We start from the raw sequence: 11,092 nt of genomic DNA, 5'->3' as shown, positions 1-11,092 counted from the left end.
TGTCAATGTTCTAATAGAGCTACAAAAAATTGTACGCTAGTGTACGGTCTCGGACTACCACCATACTGTGGGTCAAGGAGTTGTCTATATGTCCTCAAAATTTCAGCTGCGCCTGAGTGCGCCGGTGTTGGGGGTGAACACTTTTTTGAACGAGTCACGTCTGCTCCTGCTGAGCCATTGGACGGTCGCTAGCGTGCGTCAAGGGAAAATGCTAGTGCTCCTCGTTCATTCTCTCGTCTGTTGTGACGAGTTGGTGTCCCATGGAAGGTCGCCGACCTGTGTGTGACCTGCCGTACCCTGGGACGTAATCAGCTGACGGCACGACCCCCTACGACACGTGCCAGCTGCATTTTCATGTGTCGCGAGAAGAAAACAAAGGGTCTCCGGAACCGGAGACCGGACAATGTCGGTGAATGACAGTTGTTCATTCAAAAACTGCTAGCATTCCTATGAAATATATATTTCTTAAATATCAACAGCATTATCGGTGTAATTAATTAAGTATAGTACCTATAGGTCTATAACAGGAACCTTCCACCCCATGGCTATTGCAGTAAATTCATAGATGGGCTCTGGAGCTGTATGGTCGCTACACATGCTTCCTTGATAGTTTACAAACATATTTTAGTACCTGATGAAGCGCAATTAAATATTCATTGTGCCCAGCTTAAGATGGGACTGTGAGCTGAGAGGTGACTGTATGAGACCTGCCACAGACCGCTGATCACGATGATCGGCTTTTGGTCGTCCATTACCTGTTTGCGTTCGGCAGGGTTACCATCGGCCTCTTCAGTCAGTATTACTACGTTCGATGTAGGTGGTATGGTATCATTAGCACTGTCCACCTTTATGAAAAAGCATCAGTTTGCTGCAGTAAGCGTCAGTTAGTATGGCAATGAAGTGCTTTTACATGCACGTTGCATGTTACCTAACGCACCATACAATAGGAATTGGTAAGAAATTTTGGGATACATTCTACCATTTCACGTCATGCGATGGTGGATCCAGTGAAGGGCATAACTAGTGGGTATTTGCCCTCCCCATAGCTGAATAGTGTGGGTAAGAGTATCCTTTTGCCGCTCCCAAAGCTTCTGATGATGAGAAATATAATACAGCGTCGATGCCTATCTGGACGAAAAGCAGGTCTTTTTGTCACAATCATTTTGAGGGATGGAGCTGACCGTTCGCTGCTCATTGTTTAGGTCGGTATGCTGATAACAGATGGGACTCCCTGAACTGCACACATGCAGATTGCAGACGTAGTGAAGCGTTGTAAAGTCACCGGCGCGGCGGTGGGTCGAGGTCACCGAATGGGTGACCTCTTTTTGCCCTCTCCAAACGGATTAGCTGGATCCGCCCCTGACGTCATGTGACGTAAACATAGGTACAGGACTCTGAACTTACTAAAGTGGAGACAGGGTTAACATCAAGTTGATATCAAAACATACGTTTGAAAATGTTTTTGAAATAAATATAAAGATTGTAGGACGTAGGTCCTATATGAATAAGTCCTATATAAGAGCATTCAAGGTCATCTGAGGTCATCAACGCTAATTAACAAGTCATGTCCTCAACCTTGACTTGCCTCGTCGATGAGCCTTGCTCAGACTTACGATTACTTTTACAGATACGATTACAACTTTACAGTCACCTAAATGCTCGTGCATTCATAGCTAGAATATGACACAATATTTGTATATGTTTCGTGACACTTGACGTCATAAACAAGTACATAAGCATCTGGTCCGACACATTTTGCACTTTAAATGATCGTTAGTCTCCAACGTTTCGTTTGAGCCCAAAAACACGTCTGTATCTCATATAGTTTCTTAGTTACGAGCCCTGGCCAGTTTTGATCCCGAGTTAAAACATAGTGCGGCGCCGCAAAGGGACACGTATTCAATGAGGAGCTCGCGTCGTCGCCGGGGAGGTACGCGATGCCTCACGGATGTAAGACATCGTAATAATTTTCATCCTTGCGGTCACTTGGTTGGAAACTGATGATAAACAGGTCGAAAGAGCAAAAGCCATCCTTCAGGAAAGCATCACTACTTCCCGCTGTGGGTATGACAGTGGAAATACACCTTGCTGACAGGCGGTAGGCATAGCTCGTCTATTTATGAGACGTCTCGCTAGCCTTGTGAAGATCTACCGCCCCCCGCATTTATATGTGGCCTCAAAGGAGGCGGCGAGAGGCGCATGGCACTGATAGCATCTCTTCACCAGGCGGAGGACATCCAGTTCAGGGTGGTACCATGTACGACAAAACACGGAGAACATATTCGTCCATGTGACTTAGCCTACTGAAAATGCAGAACGTTGTGAAAGGGAGGACTTACTCGTTACACAACCCCTTGAAGAGACATGACCTTTCTCCCTTGACGGAGCAAAAAGGTACGAAAGTACAATCCACGGTGTCCATGTGATTGACATGACAGACAGGCGATAGTCCGAGATGAGAAATTCATGACATGAAATATATTATGCATGTAAGCGATACCGGAGTAGACAGCTGACATGAAGATCGTGTCTTGTCTGTCTGGGCTTGCCTTCATCGCTCCATCTATCCCCCTACCCCTCCCTCCCCCCACCTGACCACCATAGCCACATTGGCTCGTGCTCCGTCGGTGGATTATCGTGGATTACGCGGCGTGTCCGTCACTCATCAGTCGTCTGAAACCCGTTCGTCGGCATGCAGAAACGTAGTTCGCAAAGTTGCATCGCAGCAGTTTGACCGGAACTAGCTACGTTAGCTTTCAGAGCTCCAGATACAAGCAGCCTCATTGAACTTCTGTAGTGAATCGGTCAGTTGAAACCCGAGTAGTGATTTGCAACTCTGAATCGATACCCAACAAATCACCGCAAACCCTATCAGTCATTTTCTACGACCCCATTCCCGTCACGGTATATGAACTTGGACCACACCCATCGTCAATGCCGCACCCATACCCCACCTACCGCCGCCCACTGTTACGGTACAGTGCGCTGGTGCCACGCTGAACCCGTCCTGGCCACGGGAGCAACAATGGTCAATCACCGGCGGTGGGCGTCAACCACAGTATAATGGGACAGACGGCATTGCGGTGTGGCAGACAGCTCAAACGGAGTGGGTGTGCTGGCTGAGGGAGCAACTGCGGTGGCATGGCACGCATCGAGATATAGGGAGGCATGGGTGACAACGACGGCGTCAAACCTTGTTGAATCATAGCGGAAGAGAACGGATGAAAAACGGAGGTCGCATGTTGATTCTTATGAATGTCATACGTGTTTCATGCCCTATTTTCTAACAGCCAACCAGTGATGAACTGCAATTCGGTCGTGAGGAAAAAAACTAGGCGTGCAAGCTGAGAAGACTGATCGGAAAGTGAGACGGATTCGTGCGTTATCAGTGATCATCAGCATACATCACTGATTGAGAAACACGACTTTGTCTGTCAGTGAAGCAAGTTACATGCAGATAGTCGTTTAACAACTACATGTGTCCAAAATGCGTGGGAAGGTTTCAAAACTCGGCTAAACTTAATCATTTCATAACACACGCAGTGCATGAGTTCGCAGAGTTGAGTATACGTTTGATCGTCTTATTTCAAAACTAAAAAAGTCAGATATTTTTCCATTACGTGATCCCATCAAAACTATTTACTAGCATAGGGCTGGGGCGAGGTGACCAGTTCAATTAACAATTAACCCTATTAGTGGCAGGGGGGGGTTGTTTTCATCCACCCCTCAGGTTTTTCGGGAATATCTCCAAAACCGCTGAAGCTACGATGCTGAAATTCTCTGACTTTTCCTAAAACTAAATTGGGCACATTCCCTGAAAATTTCAAGTTCATAACTTTACCAGGGGCGGCTCCAGAGCACTGGGAATTGGGGGGTCCTATTCGTGAAGCGAGTCATTTGGGCGAAGATCACGATGCTGATGTATTATAACTGTATGCACCAGTTTTACGAACAGTGAATGAAAGGTATCATGTGATAACATATACAAAGTTGTTGTGCATCCTCTTTTGACACGTTTTTGCTCTAATAGGCGGATCCAGGCGTCCAAAAAGGGGGGTTATGTTTTACCTCCCAACATAGGTGCTCTGACACCGCCTATGCATGACCAATACAATTGTAGTTGTTCTCTCATAAGAAAATTGTAACAAAACAAGACCATTGCCACCCTTTTTAGAAACAGTACCAACAAAAACCTTGTTTACTATACTTTTTGTGTACCCCCAATCTCAATGATCTGTATCCGCCTATGTTTTTTGAAAATGCATATTTTTAGGATCCATGTGAATTCCTGGTTCATTCTCTATCGATCGGCAAAAGTTGCGTTAAGATTGGTTCAGAAACCTGGCCGTGATAAACAGTCTAAAATGTATCTGCAATTTGCCCGTTTTTAACCCACTCTACCCCCCCCCCCCCCCCCCTATTGACATTTTTTAATTTTTATTTATTAGAAATGTAGATCACGTTGAGCGAAATCGAATGCCGTTTGAATTTTGAAAATCGGCCCGTTAGATCTCGAGATATCAGGGGGGGGGGGTCGTAAACAGCCCCCCCTGCCACTAATAGGGGTAGCCAGGAGCCTGCCACTAATAGGGTTAAAGCTGCTTTTGGGATGTTTTCAGAGAGCCTTAATCACATCCCATATGACTTTCAAAGCTGATCAAATTTCATCTACAGCTGTGGAAGCCAATAATCATTTAGTGGGCAGCTACAAAATGTCTACTCGGATAGTGACCGACCAGTAAAAATTAGTGCTCAAATAGGACTTCCCATCTCTAAATAAGGGCATCCCTACTGCTGCTTTGGTGCCGGAGGGCATTCATGCCTGCAAAAGCCGTGTAACGCTCCGCCAAAACTCGCTACTGATATCAAAGGGAGTCGGGCACACCAAAGGAAGCCTGGGGCTCAAACGTGCCACCCGGACGCTGCTGCAGCCTTGATGTCCGCTCGCCGTCCGGCACAAAGACACACAAACACGCGCCGGTCGGTATTGAATTGGAGAGCGGGCGCCGGGCACGAGCACCGTCTCCGGCCGTTAGCAGGCCACTTGGAAGCTGAGCGCTGTTGATCGCGGACAGAACAGAGCACGGGACGACAGCGACGGCAATCTGGCTCGAGACGGTCGCCTTGCACACAATTTGCATCCGTCTTAGCGGCCAAAAGACGGGCCGGGCCGACCGCCAGCGCCGTCGAGCGGTCCTCAAACTCATCCACCCCTGTCGGCGCAATGACTTTCCGAACCTCCGGGTAACTGTAGATAGAATGTGGTGCCTGCAATGCATGCCAAATGAGTCTAGACCGACTGACAGGGCCCTCGGTGCTTCCTTTCGCCTGAGGAATTTTCTCTAATCATTGTTTTTTACTTTCAATGTGCAATTGCTTTCTTTGATCGGGGTAATTAAAGTAAATGAACGAATGATATTTTTCAAGATAAGGTGGATTGTTAATCGTGAATACAAGCATAATTGAATACTAATATTACGATGCAAAGAACAAACACAGTTTATTTGACAACAACGAACGTTCAACACTCATAAAGCACAACGTCAACAAGAATTCAATGTCTATTTAAATAGCCATTATAGCGAACTCAATCATCAATCAGGGTAATGAGGCTCGCCTCAGCACCTCCCTCAATAGACAGCGATTCACTCTCGCATCATTTACACTCGTGATGTTGCCCGCCCTGTGGATATATCACCAATCAGGACATGCAGTGGGTTCGCAGTCATGGCTGACGGGGAGAGAACCGCCCCTGAACGAGCAAACGTCAGCTGTTAGAGCGTGCCAATGACTGCGTGGACTGGTCAATGACTGAGGACTGAGGCATGAGGAACCTCCAAAAGAACACGTTCCCTGAGAACAGGAAACGGAGGCCCGTCGACTGGGCGGAGAAGGACGGACAGTCAGGTGGACGGAGGACAGGCAGCTGAACGGACAGACAGTTGGCTGAACGGTCAGTCGGTCAGTCGGCTGGACGGAGAAGGACGGGTAGTCACTAGTCAGGGGGACGGAGGACAGGCAGCTGAACGGACAGACAGTTGGCTGGACGGTCAGTCGGCTGGACGGAGAAGGACGGATAGTCCGGTGGACGGAGAAGGACAGGCAGCTGAACGGACAGACAGATGGCTGGACGGTCCGTCGGCTGGACGGGGAAGGACAGGTGATTAGGCGGAGGTTGGGTTGATTATAAGGGAACAGGTGGATTGGTAAGGCGAACAGGTGAAAAAGGGTAACGGGGTGTTATGTAGAGTCCAATCACCTATCGCCTGGGTAGCTGACTCCGGGGGTATCTAGGGAGCTATTCGTCCCTAGGAACGCAAGCCATCCGTCCCTGAGGTAGAGACTAGAGGTGTCCGTCTCAGGAGACCAGCCGGTGAGCGCTTACCTTGACTGTAACAATGTCCCGCTGGGGTATACGGGCGGTCCTGCTGGAGTGTGCTGGCCGCTGGGGGTCCCGCTGGGTGCCAGGGAGGCCCTCCGCCGACTCTGACAACTGGGGGCCCGGCGGGTCACTGGGAGGCCCGGGCGGGTCACTCGCTGGGCCGCATACGAAGACGCTGTGCCGGGAAAGGGTCGTATCACTCACCCGCTGGGCAGTGGTCAGTTGGGGAAACTACGAGGCGAACGTCAAAAAATGAATTGACCAATGAATGGCTTGGGATGCGTGGGGCGGGGCGGAGCCATGCCCATATAAGGTCATGCAATCAATAAATTGACCTGATTTCGTGCATCCTAGTTTGAAAATGGTAAAAAAACGGCATATGGAAGTATTATAACCACATACAGCCCATACTTACTCTGTAGAGAAATCACCAGCGGTCCTAATCAAATTAGTCACGATCCCGAACGAATCTAGTGGAGGCGGCCGTGATAGAGAAAGCAGCGGTGTTGAAAAAACGTGCGTTTGTAAATGAAACATGAACATTAAATTTTAATTATATTACTTTATCGTTATAACCCTAAATATGTCAGAAATTTTTAATAAATACTAAGCTGTCGATTTGTCAAGTTTTTTATTTTGAAAGTCAAATATTTACGGCAAGGCAGACGGCCATTTCGGTAGGCGTCGTGTCCCTCTGGATTGTTCTTCCGTTCCAGAAAGGTGTGTGTCCCCGGTTTTTATCTCGTGCCGATGCCACATATGTGAGGATTTGCAATTTTTTTAGTGGACTTTGCATAGGAAGACCTGTTTGATATTTTTCTGTCTCTTTTCTAGTGTAAGGTTGCCTAGAAGAGAAGAAATAGGCGGCGTGAAAATGATGGTGGTTTTGAGGCAATTGCGGTGCGTGACGCTAGCGTCGTATATTTTTGCTTTTATTATATTTTTGGAGGTCAGGTATTGCGTTAATATGGCAGTTTAAATTTTTTAAAGAAGTGTCAATGCTGTTAGGAGCAATTTCTTTTCGGTAGGTCCTATACCCAATGTTAAAGGATGAGAAATGTGAGCCACCAGTACATTAAGGGGTGACCACTGTGACACTTGATGGTAAGCAGCTGCCCTTTTTTGTAACATTTTAAAATTTATTCAATCTAAATGACTAATCTATTGCTGGAATTGGCTTTTCCTTGCCTTATATCGGTACTTTGAGCAGATGCCCCCCTTGCTGCAATATTGATATGTGCGTCTCACGTGTGCCTCAGTCATCTTTTCACAGTTAAATATATAACAAAACATAATCTAACCTGACCTCAACTGTCTCAGCCTGTCTGCCTGTCTGTCTGAACTGAACTGTCTGAACTGTCTGAGCCTGTCTGAACCTGTCTCAGCTGAAGCCACGGAACTGCTATTCCAGTTCAAAACCCCATGTTAAAAGTAAACTTTTTCCTGTAACAGATTTCATATGTTTCATTGCAGGCCAGCCGTCAGTCACCTGTGGCGGAAGCCAGCGAGGTGCGGCGACCACCGTCTGGACTCCGGAGGAAGTGGAGGACAGTGTTGAAACAGTGTAGTCCTCAAACGAGTGTTGTGGGTTGATAGGCTTGGTACGGCATCATCAACTTATTTGTTACTGATGTTGGTTCCTCATACAAGCAGTTCGCGTAGAATTAAGGAATCAGACATGTCATGGGTTCGAACGAAGGGGGAATTTTACGATACATATTTTTCCTTTGAATTGCGTCATCGCCGCTCGAGAACATAAGTTGCTTCATATGCGGTGACCGTTTAGGCGTATGGCCTGTCAACTTTCTGCTGCGATGATATGCAACAATATCCGTGTGCGATAATCATGCTATGAGGAGCAATATATCTGTTGGAAGCTCGGACGTCATGCTGGTGGGCATATGTTGGTCAATGTTATATACGGCCACATGTTGGCCAATGCTACAAATGGCCCCGATCAGATAACTGGGTGCTCAATTGTTATTAATGAGTAGTGGCGCATGCAGTGGGCATAGGTAGATAATTGTGCCGAACTGTGGGTGCTTGGGTGTAGCAAATCCGCCGCCGCCCTAGCGGTGACCTTGACCTCCGCCGTCTGTTTCGGCTCCAGAACCAAACCGGCGTAGAATTGGGAGAGCTCGAGCACCCACAGTTCAGCACAATTCTTCACCTATGTTGATGTGCGATGGGAGATGAACACTGCCCGGCGGACCGGCTGTGTTCATTTCCAACAGGCGTCTTGGATCACCATGACGAAGGGTATGCCGAGGCGACGCCAGTCTGGGTATGAAATACAAAAGAAAACAAAAACGAATCAGTGGTGAGACTGCTACAGGGCAGTAAAGAGGTAGGCACGCGTCTGGCTGCGATTTACTTGTTGTTAACTTGTTGCCCCACGATAACTAACTGATCTGGTGGCTTCACCATCGCCGGACCTAATGGTTTTCCACCTGCGCCCCAGCCTTGGACCCCGGAGGGTTGGACTCAGTACGCCAGTACGCCCCCCCCCCCCTCTCGCCGTCTCGATCCTGATGCCGTCTCGATCTCGATAGAGCCTCTTGAAAGAAAACGAGCTCTTCTGGCACTGAGAGCATTGCGAAGTTGTAGCATTTTAGGTGCACAGGCTTACTAACGACGCACAGGTCAGTGACCTGACCTGACCTAAAAATGCGGTTGGTGTCAAAAGATGGGGCTAGAATCAGTAGCGGCGGAACACCTTCAATTAAAGGGGGGGGGGGGCACTGCCGACTTTTGGTCCCATTCTTTCCATGCAACACCCAATAGGGGTAATATTAAGATGCCAAAATCAAAGGGGGCCCCGGTGTTCTACCCGTTCCGCCGCCTATGGCTAGAATTAACGGTGAAGTATGCCAACTTTCAGCTCTGTCCCCGGCATTTTAATTTGATACCAGGGTGAGCTAGGAATAGACGTGTATTCAATTGATTGGGAAAATAAAAGCATTCATAAATTGTCATTTTCAATACCGCCTCTTCGTCGTTTGGACAATACCTAGTATCATAATTCCATAGTTATGTCCGTTATGTCCATCCACGAGGCCGGGTGCTGCCGGCCGATGCTGCCGGCTGTGCAATTGCGTATATAGGACCTGAGCCCGCATTCGTGCGAACCGAAAGTGCACACAAGGGCAGAATACCATTGTCATGTCATGTGGCTTCTGCTGTTCGCACTCCCACCGCATCCATATTTTGATCAGCCAGCTGTTTGCCGATCAATTTATGGAATGGCCAGCTGATTGCCGGTCAAAAAATGAATTGGCGCTGGTGCCCAGAACCTGCAGAAAAGACATTTTTTGATCGCCATTTTCGAGTGAATTCCCTGAGTTCCGTTAAGTATTCACTCAGTCTTCGTTCCCAATGGAAAATGGAACCTACTATGTATTTCAGACCCCGTGAGACCCTGTTTTTCGGCGATAATTTCTTCAGTTTTTGTCAAATTGGCTTGAAATTTTGACATTAGATATTTCAGCTCAAGCGCCGATTTTCATCAATATGGTCTCTTAACAAAATGTCAATATTTAGAGCACTTGTCATTGGCTTGTAATGCTAATTAGATTTTTCCCCCGGATAGAGGCTCGTTCGCTACCGCAGCGGATTGGATGGGAGCGCTGGCCAATCACGTTGCGCCGAGCCCAACTAAGCTCCGCCCACTGGCCGTGACCGCGCTGGGTCTATGCAGGCTCAGTCGGCGGCAGCACCGCGGAGAGGTCGCACGGGGGCCGCGCACTGGAAACATACATGGAATCGACAGGAAGTGCCTGAGCGAAAGCTTGCTCTTCATTTGGGGGAGTTGGTAACCGCTTCTCTCTTTTTGGTATATCAACACCGATCCAGCTCAGAATATGAAGAATAATCAAAATGAGGATATTAACCTCCCCAGAACCAACAGTAAATAGAGAGCTGAGTCATGCACTATCTGAATATCTGAATGAATGCACATTCTGGCGCCTACCTCATGGTCAGGTCGTGCCACTATTCTGTCACCTATGACATCATGCGAAGCCTCTGCACTACTCGAAAATATCGATATGGTTCAGTAGCGGCGGAACACCTTCAATTAAGGGGGGCACTGCCGACTTTTGGTCCCATTCTTTCCATGCAACGCCCATAGGGCTAATGTTAAAATGCCAAAATCAAAGGGGGGCACGGTGCCCCGGTGCCCTCCCCGTTCCGCCGCCTATGATATGGTTGGCTGCGTCAATTGCTGTTTCTGAAGACGCTGTTATACCTAACTATGCAGAAAAACAGAGTAGGATTATTAGTCGCGAGCACTTCCGATTGCCTCAGACATCGCTCCACGAGCTGTGTTCGTTATCCGGGAAGCGTTGAGAAGGGAGCAGAAATGTGATGTGCGATTTATTGCGCATGGTAGAAATGTGACATCAGAATAAGGGAAACAAGCGCATAGGCTAGTAAAGAAATCGCGTCTTTTTGTGAAACTAAGGTAACATTTCAAAATTCAAGCTCTCCAATAGTGAGGCAGTAGGGTAGGTATAACTTGCTTGCAGGTATTTTAATTATTTGCAGTTCAACACGAAAGCCTGGGGTCAAGTCAGTCCGGTGACCTCAATCTAGCCAATTATAAAATGGGCTAGTTCTGAAGGTGTTCAATCACATGAATCCATCTCAAGCATACGCATAAGCATAATAGGTATATTTCATATTTCAACCACACTTCTTAAATGCTACGGT

At 47.7% G+C, this 11,092-nt stretch overlaps 1 long non-coding RNA gene across 1 annotated transcript; it reads left to right on the top strand.

Moving 5' to 3' along the window:
* The first annotated feature begins 7,214 nt into the window (after positions 1–7,214).
* LOC122385270 lies at positions 7,215–8,261 on the top strand. The gene is made up of 2 exons (XR_006257181.1): positions 7,215–7,282; positions 7,856–8,261. It is a non-coding gene; the product is annotated as an uncharacterized LOC122385270 (long non-coding RNA).
* Positions 8,262–11,092: the final 2,831 nt, after the last annotated feature.

Source organism: Amphibalanus amphitrite, unplaced genomic scaffold, assembly GCF_019059575.1.
Source record: "Amphibalanus amphitrite isolate SeventyFive unplaced genomic scaffold, NRLGWU_Aamphi_draft 000213F_arrow, whole genome shotgun sequence".
NCBI classification, from domain to species: Eukaryota; Metazoa; Arthropoda; class Thecostraca; order Balanomorpha; family Balanidae; genus Amphibalanus; species Amphibalanus amphitrite.
The sequence above is the reverse complement of the archived record's forward strand: the minus strand, read 5'-3'. Positions and strand labels throughout refer to the sequence as shown.